The sequence below is a fragment of the Eucalyptus grandis genome, chromosome 9 (genome assembly GCF_016545825.1).
Source record: "Eucalyptus grandis isolate ANBG69807.140 chromosome 9, ASM1654582v1, whole genome shotgun sequence".
Lineage (NCBI taxonomy): Eukaryota > Viridiplantae > Streptophyta > Magnoliopsida > Myrtales > Myrtaceae > Eucalyptus > Eucalyptus grandis.
In genome coordinates this window covers 32,353,755-32,372,010 of record NC_052620.1, presented here as the reverse complement: position 1 = coordinate 32,372,010, position 18,256 = coordinate 32,353,755, and positions in this window count along the sequence as shown.

The following is an 18,256-nucleotide window of genomic DNA, read 5'->3' as shown; positions in this document are numbered from 1 at the left end:
GTATCAGTTTGTGATTTTTTAGATAAAAATTAATTTGAGATAAATATGTTATGTGATAAGAATTTGGGATTTTTAATGAGTTGAACATTAGATTTGGGTAAACATCTCATAGAAATATCAGTTTGGAAATTTTGATAGTATTAACTCTTATTTGAATGTATTAAAGATTTATTACTGTATAAACAATTAAATGCACTATTATAATTTATTTGTTTGTAATATAATGCAAACAAAATGTTTTTTTCTTCGGAGATCACTTACCTTTCTCTTCTCAAAGTGCTATCAACAATATGTTTATTTCACTTTTTCCAGACAGGGGCATTTAATCCCAAAGAACTACTACTTACAGCTTCTAACTCAAATGAGCCTACTTTATCGCCAAGAAGAACAGGTATCAATCCATGTGGCAGCCCGCGAGGAAAATGCGTGAATTTAACAAATTCTAAGTAAGATTAGTCGTAGATTAAATGTTAAACAAATTCTATTTTCTTACTGTTGATTGCTTTTTAACGCTTTCATGCTATGTTATAATTCCATTTTCTGATTATCCAATCTACTTTAAGGCACCGACCAAAAAAAAAAAATCTACTTTAAGGCCCAAAAAATAAAAACGTTTTTGCTTATGCTCATCGTACCTAATTCTGGGATATTAAGTTCTTTTTCATTTTAAAGTGATAAAATCTTGTGCTATGGGTTATATGCACGAGGACATTTTAGAATTTATTTTCTATGATTTGTAATGTTCTAAAATGGGATTGAGTGTAAATGTCTGATTAGATGTATAGAACAATAAGAAATCAAGATTTAGCTTCGACTTGCATTACTTGGTGAATGTTATTAGCATAAAGGTGCAACATTTCTACATCCTTTTTTTTAATACTAAAAAATATTATCATTTGTGATGAATCCATATATAGGTACGTCACTAAACATTTTGGTTGATACTTGTTCAATAACTAATTAAAAAGTTGACTTCTGTTGTCTCCTTACGTGGCTAATAAATTAAAAATCTAAAAAAAATCTATAGTGAATTTAGCTTGTTGCTGGGAGTTATATCCAAATTAATAAGCCCAATAAAAATAATGTCAAAGGATTTTTTAGAATACATTAATCACAAAAGTAAGTGGTATAAAAAATACAATGTTTCTGAACCCTTCTCATGTCACATGGATCCAACCATGTTGGCTTGCGTGCAAGATTAGAATTCAGAGGATGTTCACATGCATTAATGATGTCCATTTATACAAAAGATAGTAACTTTATGTAATTTGACATATGGTATATTATTTTATGTAGAAAGCATGGAGCAATGTGTTAAAAGCATTCTACATTGCCTATAAAGGTTTTTTGTTTGGATGACAAAAAGGTTTACTTCTCTCATAGTGGTCATGATTAAAGTTCTTTTGGGAGCACTACGAGAGCACATCTTGAATGCTTCAATCCAATGTGGGTAATGTGCTCCAAGACCGTCCGAGGAGGTGGGCCAATGTGAAAAATGTGCTTCAAGATCGTCCAAGGAAGTGGACCACAGAGATGCGCGAAAAGTGAGTAGAGACACCGCTTGACCGCTAAATAAAAATATAAAAACTTCTATTCATGTGTTTCAAGTATAGTTTTGAAATAAAGATCTGAATATTTTCCCTATAAAATCTTTATTGTCCAAATTATTTGATAGATTTAGTGAGGTTTAGTGGATGATCATATCATTGTCTTGATGTTTTTAGCTTTTAAAAAGTAATGTTTTTTCATTACCCTCAATTGCAATGGAATGCTAATATCTTTATACATCACTCTTCATGCTGTGAGATTTTATACGAAATAAATTGGTGGTTGACAAGCGCATCTAATTTCACTTGCACTAGAATTATCAGTAAACCTATCAAATGGATGGATTGTATCGCGTTTGGCTCAAGTCGAAAATAGTCCGGCTCATTTTACCCATTTTGTCTAATTTTTATGCAATGCAAATCTTGTGACTCATACTCGATCCATGTCCGACTTACACGACCTAATCTACATTGCTAAAACATTTCTAAAATTTAACAAATCTAGAAAAACTCATACCCAAATTAAGGTGGGAGCACAAAGCGAGCAAACGCAAGATTGAATGAAGGCGAGACAGAGTGAAGAGTCTTCATATAGGTGAGTCGGATCTAAATAAATTGTGAACCCATTCAACATCTGCATTAAACATTTTTATATAGAGTTCAGTCTAAATCCATTTACTAAATATAAATAACCCATATGATAACTTAATCCATGAAATATGAGTTTTTTTTTTTTTTTTGGTCTGACATCAAATATGAGTAAAGAAATGAGTTTATAACTCATTTTGATAGGTTTTATTGTTATTGGGTCACCCATATTGGGCTAACTCAGCCCATAACTCAAAAGGGCCCATAACCCACAATTCAAAGAAAATAACCACCAAGGTTTCTTATTTGAAAGAGAAAAGAATGAGTTTTTCTCTAAGTGTGGAAATATAGAATTGTGTATTCTAAAGGAAAAGAAGAATGATAAGACCCTCTTCCCGTGAAGAAAATTGTTTCCACTTGATCTCTCTCATGATGTTGCAATAGGTGCATTTATTCCATGAAAAATAAGATATGTTCCGTTGCATGATGTACAGGTATTTTTGGCACATTTTTGTATGCAATTTGACATTACTCAATAGTTTGACTTTAAAATTTTGGAATTAGTTTCATTCATTGGTATTAGAGCATGAATTCTTGTTTCCTCATCGTTTAACATGTTTAATAATTGAATTGTTGGATGGAAATCGTGAAACGGCACCAACAATTGCTCTAGTACGAAAAACTGACACCTGACCATATTGTTCAAGGTCATTTCTCGATGCTACGTGTGATAAATTTATTTTTGGAAGTGTAGGGTCGTAGTTTTCATCGAGACAAGAAAAACAAGTGGCGGCACATCGGAGGAGGAGGCTAGACGCGTCTCCTCGTGCAGCCGGAAGGGACTAGGATCGTTGGCACGTGCATAGCATGCAAGGAACTCCCCTAGGCATGTGCTAGGCACATGTGTAGCAACTACTGGTGCGTGTGGCACACGCCTACATGAGCAATTACCTTATTGCCCTTGCCACTTTGCGTAAATGTAGTTTTGCCCCAGCTAACTTGAATTGGTTGACTTGTTGACCCAACTTGGTCATTCATTTGGCCATTGACCCAAAAAAAACCAAAATGCTAATGAGTTACATTATAGATTATGTGTAATCCCTTTTGGTTATGCATTTGTTGTAGGAACACTGTTGAGTTTCGTACACACTCGTATATTCGTAAGAACGGGTAAACAAAAGGTGAGACTTGAAGGGCTAAGAGCGGAATCGGCTAATTATCGATGGAATGATGATGATATAGTGACGCATGCGGTCAAGGTCAATGAGATGATATAAGAAATCATTCGAAATGGTTATCCTATGCTGGATTTTAAGAATGTGCTAGCCTTAATGAACACTCTTTCATCTTAATGGTGAGGAGTGTTAGATAGCTTATGGAAGGCCAACATGGTTTCGGCTTATAAAAAACTTGCAATAAAGTTTCTAAGGAATTACTATAGGATAGAGGCAACGAAGACTTCAACCCTCGGTTAAATATAACTTAGCATAAAATAAGTGCACCATGGAGGAGTCATAAGGGATCTTCGAGGGTCTTTCCGTGGTTACCCAATGTGACCTTAGAATTTTCAGAGGAATTTTCTAAGAAATTTGAAAAGTCTTTTCCTGTTTATGAGATAGTTAAGTATCGTTAAATTTATTTATTTATTATTATTTTAGGTTGGTTTTAGATATCTTAGGTGTAAATATTTCTTTCCATATATATGTTGATATCTTTCTACCGGATACGTTACTTTGTGTAAATGCATGTTTAGTTAATAAAAGTTCAATCTCATTTATATTATTTGTAGGAAGTTCAAGAAAGTTTTAATGATTTTGGAGAATTTATTTTTGCATAGATGATTATATTAATGATAACTTTAAGTTAGGAATTTTGGATGATGATTGGAAACTAAGTGACATTTTGACTCTAAGACCTTATTTGAAATTATTCATTAATAAGATTAATTGATGCAAAATAGATGCATAAATGTTAGACATTAATAATTCATGCAAATATGTTTGAAATATTCATATACATTAACTTTAACTTCTAAGAACATAGTGGTTGAACTAAATAGATGAGAAAAATTAAATGGCAATAATTATGAGATATGAAATATGAAAATTTAATATGTGCTAGAAAAACAAGAAGCACTAAAAAACTTTTAACCAAGTTATAGAAGAATTTGAAATGAAAATACTGCACAACATAAGAGAGATAATGCTGCATTTGTTGCTTGGAAAAAGAAGAACTTAATTGCTCGCATCACATTGTAGAGTAGCATGGACAATGACGTTATGCGAGAGTTTAGGCATTTTGAGAATGCCAATGATATGTGGGCAACATTGGCGACTAGATTTGGTCAAATATTTATAAACCAAACTAAGACAGCTCACTATCGGATTTGACTCATACAAAAAGTCTCGTGGACAAACCATGAAATAACACCTAAGGCAGACATTAAACATGATTAATGAGTTGAAGAATGATGTTCACGTTCTGACTGACGAGCAGCAAATGCAAGTAGTGATTCATCTTGTCTCAAAGTTGGGAGCACATGAAGGTGCACTTGACCTGTGATGTGAACATCAATACATTTAAGGATGCCGTGTACCAACTTAAGCTAAGCTGGAGGAGGACAGTCTTTTAGTGGCTAAGTAGGAAACATATATTTATTATATTGTATCTAACTCACAAGGAATTTCGAGCTCCAAAAATAAACGTCTAGATTAGTTCAAAAAGTGGAAAGGTAAGGGAGCGAGCTCTTCAAGAAAGAAACTAAGACTTGATCAACATGAGAGAGGAAAATGTTTTCGTGTGAAGAAAATGTCAGGAGCAAAATGTTACAATTGTAGTAAGAGAGGTCATTTCGCTCGCGATTATAGTGAGCCAAACAAGGTAGACACCATTTGTGTCCTTAGGAGTATTACTTTTGTATCAAGTTTAGTTTTTTAACAGAATCTAATTCTTTGTAAACTATAGATTTGGGAGTAACAAATCATGTAGTGAAGGATAAAAATGTATTCATGAAGTTCCAACAAGTTTGACCGAAACAAAATGAATTTATGTAGGGAATAACTCCAGAGTTGAAGTAAAAAAGATTGACACCTATCAATTAAATATGCGTAGTGAACACACTTTGTTCCTACATGACATATTATATGCTCCAAAAATTCATTGGAATTTAATGCGTATTTTAGTATTGGTTCAACTTGGTTTTAATTTAAACTTCCATAATAGTTGTGTGAATTTGTATTTGGATACAAATATTTATGATTCAACTTGGTTTTAATTTAAACTTCCATAATAGTTGTGTGAATTTGTATTTGGATACAAATATTTATGATTATTGATATTTTCTAGATGGTTTTATTGTGTTGAATGTTTTTGTATGCAGTTTAACATTACTCAATAGTTCGAGTTTAAAATTTTGGGATTAGTTAAGATCATTGTCTATGATTTTTTGATTAATTAGAAGCAAAAAGCAACCATTTCTTTCTTTTCGAAAACTAAACTATTATTCAAATATAAAAATATTATAAAACATTATAAAATATCATATTTTTTCAGGTATTAGAAGTTAAAATGATTATATGTGGAGTTTTTTTGACTAACTAGTCACAAGACGTTCAAAATGCGCACAGCCCTCTTCGGCACGAGCAACATGATCACCCTAGGGTGAGGCCTTTGTGTCCAACATATTCCTTTGCCAACTGCACTGGTTGATGCATATAGATTAACGCAGGCCGAGACCACTTATCGGCCTCTGACTCTCCCTCACTTTCTTGCTATTGTCCTCCTCCAGAATTGCAATCTAGCAGCATGGTGTCTAGTATGAACACGGTCCCAATCGAGCAATATTTTTCAAAGAATTTTTGGGAATCAGAAAAAATATGAAACTATCAATATCTTGATTTGACAATGTTGGTAGCGTGGTAGGCCTTATCGGCCTCTGACTCTCCCTCACCTTCTTGCTATTGTCCTCCTCCAGAATTGCAATCTAACAGCATGGTGTCTAGTATGAACACGGTCCCAATCGAGCAATATTTTTCAAAGAATTTTTGGGAACAAGAAAAATATGAAACTATCAATATCTTGATTCGACAATGTTGGTAGAGTGGTAGGCCACCTGAACTTGGAGACATTACTTGGAAGTTCTAATGAAGGGGCCCCGCCGGATATTAATTTTGACATATGACTAGACATTAATTTTATTATAAATTTTGTTTTATATTTTTAGATTTGATGTACTTTCACTTGGTCAATAGATTTGGTGTACTTTATTTGCCTGTGAATGCATACGGATTCATGGTCATATTAAATTGAAGAATCAACGAAGGTCCATTTATCATCAACGTTGATTTTTTTCTTTTTAAGTTAATATTATAAAAAATTTAAAATTGATACATTTGTGATAAATTTATTAAAAACTCATTTTTAACTACTAAAAATCCTAATTTGATCAAATTTGTGATAAATTTACTCAAAGTTAATTTTTTTGATTATCAAAAATACTAAACTGACCTGTGAAAAATTTACATTGCCAAAACTCAATATTTATGACAAATATATTATCTATTAAATTAAATTAATACCATAAAAATCACAAAATCAATACAATAAATAGATCGTAAAAATCCAAATTAATACACTTGTCAATTGTCATATATCATTTAACTCAATAATTTGATATTAAAATTTTACGGAAATTAATGAAGGATAAATTTATCACAAACATATCAATTTATGATTTTTTTTTTTTGTGGTCAAATAATTAGCTTATGGGTAAATTTGTCATAAGTGTACTAATTTAGAACTTTTTATGATAAAAAAATTAGTTTTGGATAAATTTATCATAAATGTATCAATTTAGAGTTTTTTGTAATATTAAATTTTATTTTTCGAACTTTTTGATTTTATTGGTTCATTTTCGGTCACGATTGCTTCTTTGCAGTGTGTCTCTCTTGTATAAATTTTCTTCGCTGCTCTTTAAATTAGTACAAACGGCTATTGGACATCACACATCATGGATAAACGATTGAAGATTGATGTCCCTAAAAACTTCTAGCTAAAATGATTAAAAAAAGTAATTACCATTTGACAATTGTCAAAATATGAATATATCCCCCTACAAAATGGTTTAGTTTTCCGAATTACAGCATCCATATTTTAGCGTTTTTGATTTAACTGATAAATGTTTCTTTTACTTTTCGGCAAAGGAATAGTGACTATTCTTGAACTATGTAATTTGTGTCATGCGCCCTCTTATTTTCATGCAATTAAATTCTTGAAGTTTGTTCGCTTTGGTCACTCTCTTAAAACATCCAATGTTGACGTAGCATCCATATCTCCGCCACATCAATACATTCTCTAAAGTAATTGTTTACTTGGATAAAAAAAAAAAAATCAAAAGATATCAAATCCTGGACCGACCGCCAGCCTCAAAGTCACTCGAGTCGTATGTTACTATTTAATTGCTCATGTGAATGAATTAAATGTTTTTCCTCTGTCTTTGCTCAGAAGAGCAGTTTCTCCGGGACTTGTGTTCTCAGTGGGAATCAGCTGCTCTGGCCATCTTAGCAATTTAATGCACTATTGGCTACGCATCTGCCTCACGAGCCATAACAGATTTGAGACGGGTGTCGTCCCCTCTCCCCAACCTCTCTCGCCACGGTGTTTGAGCCGCCGCCGCCGCCGCCGCCGCTGCCGCCTTCTTCTCCTGAGCGCGACCAGCGTCCGCCCACCTGCGCCGAGGGTTGGGCCGTGGCCTGTGCAACCCTTGTCAATTGCATGTTGCCGGTCCTTTTGTGCTTTTGCCAACAGATTCTGCCGGTCCTAGTTGTCTGAAATTTTGCAATTTAGAGTTTTTATACTTTTAATTGGCATTTACGACACTAGTAAGGCACTTAGTGGGCTACTTAACAACCACGTCGGTACTTCAACATTTTGAAGAAAGGACCAATTCAAACACAAAAGCACATCCTTTGAGGAACTTGCTATGCCATTACCTTTTCTTCAAATAAACCCTTACATAAAATTAACAACGAAATCCCTATCCCAACCTTTACAATCCATCGGTTCCAAAAAAACCTACTCTCAAACTTAAGTGACGAGTAAGTCGATATTAAATTAGTTTCATTAAATGTAAGTTAAAACATTTAATGGATATATTAGTACGTCCACATGTTGCTTTAATAACAATAGACTAGCTTCATTGCGAAAGTATATCATCGAAGGAAAATCATTATGTGATGATTGGCTTTATAAAATGTTAAAAAGCAAGGGATAAAGACACCATTAATCTTCATATTGTTGGAAAATATTGAATCGGATTTTTAATTTTTTTTTTCTTTTGGTTGACCGACTCCTAAGCTTTTCTTGTTCATGTTGGTCCCCCCAATTAAAATATGAATAAAAACGTAGCCGTAGATGAATTGGACCAGTCAATGTCCATTAAAAGTAAAAAGAAAGATGAAAAAGACCCAGGAGAGCGATTATTCTTTCCTACTTTACACTGCCCGGGACTTAAAAAGACTAATGAAATGAGAAAATCCCATGTATGTATAAAAGACTTACCTTGAAACATGACTTGGACCGGGTACTCCTTTTCGCCTTGATTTACACATACGTAATGCATACTCGTACCCACTTGTCTCCCCTATAATAGAGCAAGTTTCGACATCGGGAGAGGTGATCAATGAATGGGCGGACTTGGGCTTCAGAATATTTCTAGGCCCATTGGTCCAGGAGGAGCCCTTAGTGTTGTCCAAAGTTCATCCATTACATGAAATCAATGCAAAAGAAGTGCGTAAAACATTAGGTCTGGCCGGGCTTCTTCAAAGAGAGACTATTCTCAAGCAATGCGAGCAAGCGATAGTCGAGATGAGTCGAGTAGGTAACTCAGAGCCGCAAACCCATCAGTAAATCTATCGATGCGTGTTAGCTCAGTTGCATGTTGTGAACCGATGCTCAATTTAGATTATGCCGTATTGAGGGCGACGTGAGAATTTTGTAAAGTGGGCAGCCGTGCGATTCCAATTCAATAATAACATTTGCAATTTGCTATAAACTCGATACTATTTCCAATTTGATGATACCAATGTTAGGGTTGTGTAGTTGCTCCCGAACGCCACAAGAAATGGATCGTTGTTTGCCACAAGTAGCAAGTGATTATGTGTGAGGCTTGCATTAATTCAAATGACGATAAACCTTGCAGATTGAGTGGACTTTACATAGATCTCATGAATAGACATGGTCAGATCTCAAAACTATCACATAGGGAAGTACCTCCAGACCAATCATGGACAAAACACAAGTACTGATAATCCAAGGCAATCGCCAAAAATTAGTGCTACGTATCTAGCGAGCAGCTTCGACGTGGGGTACGTACAGAGCATGCATGGAGGGCTGCAACGCTAAGAAATTGAAGTAGGATCGAAAACAGTGAGAAGGAAAGCTCTTACGAAAAATGGCGTAAAGGAACACGGCGGGCGAGTTTCGATTTGCGCACAATACCGGGATCGGAGGGCATCGTGTCGCAGGAGGACGGCGCTTGCCGAGAGCTCCTGGGAGAGAGAGAGAGAGAGACAGGGCTGGCACGGCGTGTGCCGTCTCTCCTGCGACATGGCTCCCTCGACCCCTTCATTCGATCTCCCTCGTTGTCACGCGAGATTTTTTAGTAGCTTACTTTCAGTGTGATGTGCTACCCGAGAGGGCTCCATATTTATAAAGATCGAACGAAGCATTGGGTCGTGTCGGCGGGCGCGACGAGGAGCTTGTGGAAAAGGGTTTGATTAAGGATCAGTGGATGTGCAAAGTGTAAATTACGCTGAAGCAACTCGGGTCCGTCCCCTTTGACGGGTTTCGGTTGGTGAGGAACGAGAAGCTCCTCTGGCAATCCACATGTTCAACAAGGTTGACCCGTCCCAGTTCTGCGTTCATACATTTGAACGAGAATTTTCTTTCTCTTCTGGAGAGCGATGTGTCTCTTGGGAGTGGCTGGCTCGTGGGAGAGGGAGGAGACCGAGACGACCCGCCAGCGTCTAGTGGCCGTCACCTAATTGCCAGCTATCGTTTTTTCCTCTCTTTTTCTCTTTTTCCTTCTTCTTTCAGTATTTTTTTTGCTGAAGTCGAACCGGTCAAGAAGTCAAAAACCAGTTGGGGCAAAATCCTTCTCACATGGAAAGAAGTTCTCGTGTGGGAACGTTTAGTTTTGAACGTAGGATTCGGCTTTCACATTTTGCAAAAAGATACAACAAAATATCTGAAAGTGAGTTGAGAATTAAAGGAAGATAGAAAAAAAAAATCGGTCTAAGAAAAGAGAATCATGAGACTTCATAAATGGGAAGGACCACGGATCTAATGTCGGTGATCGCATGAGTGACTTAAACTATATCATCATCATCATCATCATCATTTCTTTGGACTAGACCATGTCAAGGAAATTTGAAAGTACGTTCTCTAGTCTTTCTCGACTTTCAATGGGGTGTGAACTTGACTGGAATATTATTATTATTATTATTATTATTATTATTATTATTATTATTACCACTACAACTGGAAGAGCGATCTACAGCTGGAGACTGTTGATGCGCCCAATAAATAACCACGGATTAGAGTTGGTGAAATGATTTTCCTAGTTTCTCGAGCTTCTCATGGTTTTGTTGTTGAATGCGTATCACCTCGATGCAGCTTCTGGGGTTCTGCCTCGGAATTTCCTGGCAAGGACGTTCATATGCAGCTCTTTCAACGACATTTGGACCTAAAGAACAAGTTAGGACCCCATTAAAGTTGCACCTTAGCATGGTTTTTCCTTGTATACCAAGGAAATGACATCTCAGAGATCTGTGGGAAGTTTCGTGTCAATTTGACAGGCAAATTCCCACCACAAAAAAATCACGACTTCTCCCCTTATTATTATTCTTTTGATCTTGGGCCACGCTCTCATTGGCGCTCGAGAAGGGTTTAGGTGATGTTACGTTCTACCCACCTACCACACGATGCTTTTGGATTCGTAGGCAGTGACCTCACGAAAATGATACGTCGCTTAGAGAAAGAATCACTGTATTGAAATCTTTACTGGAACTATTCTTTGTCTCGTTTCATTTTAATTTTGATTCTTAAGACTCTGCAGGCATGAGGTTTTTATGTGAAAGGGGGAGCATCGGGGTACTTAAACAGCTCTCCATGACCATATTTATTGGCTTATACTTTTAGATCGATTGACATTGGTCATATAAATTTTTGTGGTGGAATTTTTTCGTTACTTAACTTAAAACGATCTCTTCATACATATGACACCAAATTTTATCCTCTTAATTTAAGGATGGTAGAATATTTAAATATAAAATCACTTATGATTGGTAGCATTAGAGTATTTAAATATTGCATCATCTATTCATCTAATAATTTAGATTTTCACGATTGTATAGTCAATTGCACAGAGCTATATATTATAGTTGAAGGTTGCTTGGTCCATGAGATACTGTTAATTAGTCGCTTGATTCTCTCATCAGATTAAAGAAGGCTCTGAACGCTACAAATGTCGCTAGAAGGGATGCAAAATGTCACTACGATTCGCCGTCATGCTATGACACAATACAATGCAGCTGCCGAGAGAGTTCTCGTTCTTGGTTAGGGTGTTTAGTGTTTTCTCATTTCTGAAATATGCTTGAGAAACACTTTCTTCTCTTCTTCTTTATTCTTGTGTGATTAGTGGGCTTTGAGGTAGTAATAATTTGTTCTTAATTCTCAATTTCACTTGACCAGAAAGCAAAGGAATCCTTGACTCGTGGACATAGACAAACCGTCGAATCAAGCAGATTCATTTGTCACTATATCTTTGGGTTTTATTATTTATACTATTTCTCGAAAATTATGAATCTTTTGCAATCACACACTTTGTCTCGCTTTCACCCAATAGATACATTACGTATTACTATCTTCATTTACCAATGCGAGACTAAGTAAGAATAGGTGACTAATGATATTTTCAGAATCGGTTATGAAGATGATGAAAACCCCGAAATTTCACTCTCTTGATTTCTTCTTTTTTTCCATGTCGAGAAGAGTTTTGTTGTTGAGCTCGACTTCATTTCCGGAGCTTCATCTTTCTGTGCAACTTGAAATGCGGCAATTGACCGTTCTACAATGCATATTCCCGATATTTTAGAGGGAAAAATGGAAATTACCCCCACGTTTACACCTAATCTCATTTTGCCCTTACAAGTTTGGTTTGTATCCAATTCGGATCCTGAAATTTGCATCTTAGATTACCCCCCAAGCTCACTGCCAATCACAATTTGATTGTGGTTTGGCGATATGATTTATAGATAAACATGTTTGGGTAATGAAGTTTCATAGACAAACCACATGTTTAAAGAAAGCACGGTTTAGTACAGTTCCAATAATAAGTTTTGCTGTTTGCGAAATGTGGAACTTCGATCTTATGCACTACAGAATTCTAACTTTACTGATTTATTTATTTTGGAAAATATAGAGTATCCAAACCTTACGAGAGAGACCTAGGCAAGACAAGGTCGCCGAACCCAAATATATCGAGTGAGTTGGGTCGATGGGAAATCATATTATTGTTACATATTGGCCACAGCACATAACACCAGCCATTGTAGATGAATTGAATAAATAAGAAAAGTTAGATTGTGCATTAAAAAAAAATTAAAGGATTAGGTTGTGCAAACGGAAAAAACTTAAGAGGATTAATTATATACTTAACTAGAAGAAAGCAATGATAACACTAGAGGTACCAATCAGTGTAAAATAAAAGTTTCGCATAGCACAACTAAATTCTCTTTGTAAAATATCTGTATGCTTTCGACCTCTTAGATCCGCCAATAAGTGGCTAGTGACCTTGCCAAGACAAGGAGTGAGTTGGGTCGATCAGTAACATATTAGTGTTACATATTGGCCACATCGCATCACATTAGCCATTTGATGGCATTAATAATTGTAGATGAATTGAATAAATAAGAAAAGTTATATTGTGCAATTTTTTTTTAAAGGATTAGGATGCACAAATGGCAAAACTTAGAGGACTAATTATATACTTAACTAGAATAAAGCACTCGAGGTACCAATCAGAGTAAAATAAAAGATTCAGATAAATATATTTTTCAAATGGAATATGGACTTCTCAAGGGAATAAACATAGTATGAAAAGCAAAAAACGCAAAAGGCACGATTAATTTCTCCTTGTAAAATGTTTCTATGCTTTTGACCTCCTAGATCTAAGTGCCTAGTGACCTAGGCAAGACAAAGTCATTGAACCCAAATGTATCTAGTGAGTTGGGTCGATGGGCAACATATTATTGTTACAATATTGGCCACATCACATCACATCAACCATTTGAATGCGTTAATAATTGTAGATGAATTGAATAAATAAGAAAAAGTTAGATTGTGCAAGAAAAAATTAAAGGATTAGGTTGCACAAACGGTAAAACTTAGACGACTAATTATATACTTAACCAGAAAAAAACAATAATAACACTAGAGATATCAATCGGTGTAAAATAAAAGATTCACATAAATATATTTTTCAAATGGAATATGCACTTCTTAAGGGAATGAACATAGTACTAAAAGCAAAAAACACAAAGGGCACAATCAAATTCTCCTCGTAAAATGTTTCTATGCTTTCGAGCTCCTAGATCCACCAATAAGTGGCTAGTGACCTAGGCAAGACAAGGTCGCTGAACCCAAATATATATGGTGAGTTGGGTCAATGGACGATCATATTATTGTTACATATTGGCCACATTACATCACATTGACCATTTGATGGTGTTAATAATTGTAGGCGAATTGAATAAACAAGAAAAGTTAGATTGCACAAAAACAGAAAAAAATTAAAGGATTAGGTTGCACAAACGGCAAAACTTAGAAGGCTAATTATATACTTAACTAGAAGAAAGCAATAATCACACTAGAGGTACCAAACGGTGTAAAATAAAAGATTCACATAAATAAATAAATAAATATATATATATACGTATATATATTTGAAATGGGATGGTCACTACTCAAGGGGATGAACATGGTATTAAAAGCAATGTTGCGACCTACCCTTAGGAAGAAAGAATAGGTTTAGGGGTATTGCCTAAAAGACGAGCCTATGGCCCATGATTAGGCGCGGGCTCTCCTAAGCCCATATCTCGCGTGACGTTGAGATATTTTTTTAAAAATTGTAATAAAGAGTCACCACTAGCCTATTGAGGTCAGTTAGAAATCAAGTGAGGCATGGGAGCATGCCTCACTTCTTACGCAACTAGAGAATTTAGGGTCTGGAATTTGATTATACTAATTGAACAATTAATACTTTTTCGGTACCTAATCTTGTTCATTTTAATAAAAATGATTTTTGACAAGCAGTTTGGATTGATTTTATACATATTCACTAACATATGATGTGATCATACAGATTTGCAATCATTAAAGTAACAATCATAACTACTAAGATCCTAATTGTAGTAAAATTGAACAAGTGCAATTAAACATAATTAAATACACAAATTAAAAATGCGATATCAATATGCAAGCGAATAAAGGTCTAATTATGCTAAAAAAGCAAAATATAACAATTTCCAACCAAACCGTATATTTGTAATTTTTTAAATATTTTTTTATATAAAAATATTTTTTAATTTTTAATATTTGTTTTATAAAAAATATTTTTTAATTTTTTAATTTTTTTGGGGGGCGGGACCGGGTCGGGTTCGGTCCGGCTGGGGCGGGCCGGTTGGCCCGCTCCGAAAAGAGACTAGGCCCGGCCAGAGGTGGCCGGGTCTTCTCTCAAATGGGGTTGGGCCCATCGACGGGCCCGACCCCTCTTCGCAGAAGAGACTCCCCTCGCAGGCCCACGGCCCAGATTGACCCCGGGCTGTTGGCCTGCGGGGCGGAGGAAGCAGAGCGGGCCAGATCGCGAATCTGGCCCAGCTCGGCCTGCGGTCCCTGGCAGCGATCGCTCAGTCGCGACCAGAGAGGTCGCGACGGCGTGCTGCCAGCGGAGGTTCTCCGAGGAAGGCGGCGGCGCCGGTCGGGGCTCCGCCGGACGCGGCGAGGCGCAAGTCGAAGACTCCGCCGGCCCGCGACCCCGTTCAGCGGCTCTTCGGCCGCAACGGAGGAGAAGGCAGCTGCGAAGGTAACAGGCGGCCTCCGGATGGGGCCGCGATGGCGTCGCCTCGGTCCGGCGGGACGCAGTCCGGCTTCCGGGCAAACGACGGCGGCCCTCCGTGGCCGAAAATCCTAGCTGGACTCTACACGGAGGAGTCGGAGAGGCGGAGCTCACTCGGGCAATTCGTCTAGCAGGTGGCATGCGCGCGCGAATCGGGGGAGTTTCGGCTCGGCCGAGGCCCGAGCACCGATCACAAACCTCGAGGAAATACACCAGAACATCAAAAACAATCGTGGAGGACTAGTGGTGGCCGGAGCTCGCCCGAAATGGACGGGACGAGCTCCGGCCAGCTCGACTTCAAAAGCTGCACGCCAAGTGTTCGATAAAAGGTTTACCTGGATTCCGGCGGGAATGGAGGCTCGAAGACACGTCGGCGGCGGTGGCGGTGGCCAGTTCTCGCCTCTACTCCCGTTTCCTCTCTCTTTCGCTCTCCGTTCGCTCTCTTTAGGTTCTGCCTCCTGGACTCCGGCAGAGTCGGAGGCGGTCGGCAACTCCGGGAGTGATCGACGGCAGCGATCGACGGCTCCGGGGTGTCTCTTGCTCCTCTCCTCCTCTCTGTGTTTCTCTCTCTCGAGCTCTCTCTCAGTCTCCGTTCTTTTTTCTCCTCCCTCCTCCTCTGTGTTTTTTTTTTCCTTCCTTTTGTTCTTCTTCTTTTCTCTTTTCCCGCTCCGCTCGCCCGCATGACTTCGTCCGACCAATCAGCTGCCTCTGCCAGCAGACCCTCACTCGACGATTCCAACGCTCGCCTGCCCCCGCGAGATGATGCTGTCCCCCCTGCCCTGGCGGCCCCTGCTTTCGGCTTCGCCAATTCCCCGTGCAAAACGACGGCTGGGGAAGAAGACAAAGGCGCTGGCTGGGCCGAAAGGAAGAAGGGGGGCTTGGCCGCGCAGGGGGCAAAAGAAAGAAAAGAAAAAGGAAAAGATGGGGAGGGGCCTAGGCCCATGCGGGAAAAGAGGAGGAAGAGGGGATTGGGCCCTCTCTTCTTCTTTTTTTTTTTTTAATACTTTTTTTTTACATATATATTTTTAATCAATTTTTTTTTTCTCTTTTTCTCCTTTTTTTTTTTATTTCATTTTTTTTTTTGTGCTTGAAAATATAGATTAGGTGTCAACAAGCAAAAAACGCAAAGTCACAATTAAATTCTCCAAGTAAAATGTTTCTATACTTTCGACCTCCTAGATCTGTCAATAAGTGGCTAATATGCACCCTAAATTGAGCGAGGATGCCATCATTAGCTGATTTCATATCCCAATTAAGCGTTTAACCACTCCACCAACTCCTTGAACTATAGGATCCACTGGGTTTCAGGTCTCACGAGTCCTTCATCGCTACCTAGCATAAGAAACAAGAAAAGACAAATAGTATAGGACTTATGGACATACAGGGAACCACAAAAAGTCATCACACTCATCAATCTAGTATGCAAATGGGTTAGAAAAAAAGGATATAACAAATGATTATATGAATCAATTCCTCATAAGAACACTAATGCTAATTGAGAGTAGGACTTGGGAGCCGCCACAAGCGCAAATAAGGATGTAACTCTGTGGAGAGAGAAAGGGGGTTGGAGGGCAGGCGGGTAGTAGGGCACCTTGTCGCCAGAAGCGACGGCACTTGCAAACCATGACTTGTCACACCAAAAGGCATGCAAGTGCCGTCTCTCCTTGCGACGAGATTCCCCCAACCTCAAAGCAAGTTTCGCTCTTCAATGGTGTCTTCTTGACCTTCTCTCTTCTAATATATAGCCCACAGCTCTCTCTCTCTCCAAGACACCCCTCCCCCTCCCCAATACGTTGGTCTTTCCCGTAAATTACAGGGAAGTTACATTAATCTTCGGACGGTCTTTGTTAGGGAAGATTGATTAGAAACTTGATCACCGTGGTCAACAAGGATTTCAGGGTTTGAATGGGCATTAGTCGGTTCGAAGTTTCTTCATCAGATCATGTCGTGTGTTGAAAGGAACGACTTGCCGAACCACCCTATTGACTAATCGGGTTACAATCAGTCAAAAAAAGGTAAAGGTTGAGAAAGATCATCTTAGGGAACAGGAGTAATTATGTTGCTGAATCCTCTACTTGTTTTCGTTGTCTTTTCTTTGGCATGACGTTTAGGGGAACCGTTGATGCGTTGTCCCATTCGTTTGAATATTCTTCCTTATATCCAACAAATACCCAGGTATACTACAAAGAGTACAGAAAATTGATCATAGTATGTGTGTTAAGTTGAGGGGGCTAAGAAAAAAAGTTGATTAGGAAGTTCCCTGAAGTTGCCCGTCAACATATGGGAAGTTTCACTAAAATTCATGAAATTATAATGTTTCCGTCTACATACACTTCTAAAATTATAATTAGGACTTGTATCCAAGATGAACCTAGATTTACAAGTAAAAAAAAAAAAAAAATCAGAAACAGCAATTATCTTCTCTGGAGTCGTGTTATGGATTGAAATTAATGTCTTCATTAACTCAGATAAATAATGGGTTCATGATCTCATTTTGTATTACTATATAAAGATATGCACACTATCTTCTACCTAAAACATTAACTTGGTAATTTCTTGATGCCTTCCTTGCAATTCTATAGCATCCATCACGCAATTGCAACGTAGGTGGACCGAAGACTTAGAAATTCCAAAAAAATAATATGAACCAGTCAATCGGAAGGCTAGATGGAATACATGTTTCTTAGTCTATGCGCCAGAGGAAGCAACCTCACGCTAATTCACCGAAAAAATGTTTGAATGGTATGGTAGCACCCGTTTCAAGAATTTTGTAGAAGTAGCTTAGTTAAACACATATGACCGTTATAACGCCATGAAACTAATCAATTATCACTGTCAGGAAATATAACATGAATATGATCATACTCGACGTTACGCAACGATGCAGCCATAATCTAATAGACGAGGAGAGGAACTTTGATAGTAATTCTAGTACATACTTATTCTG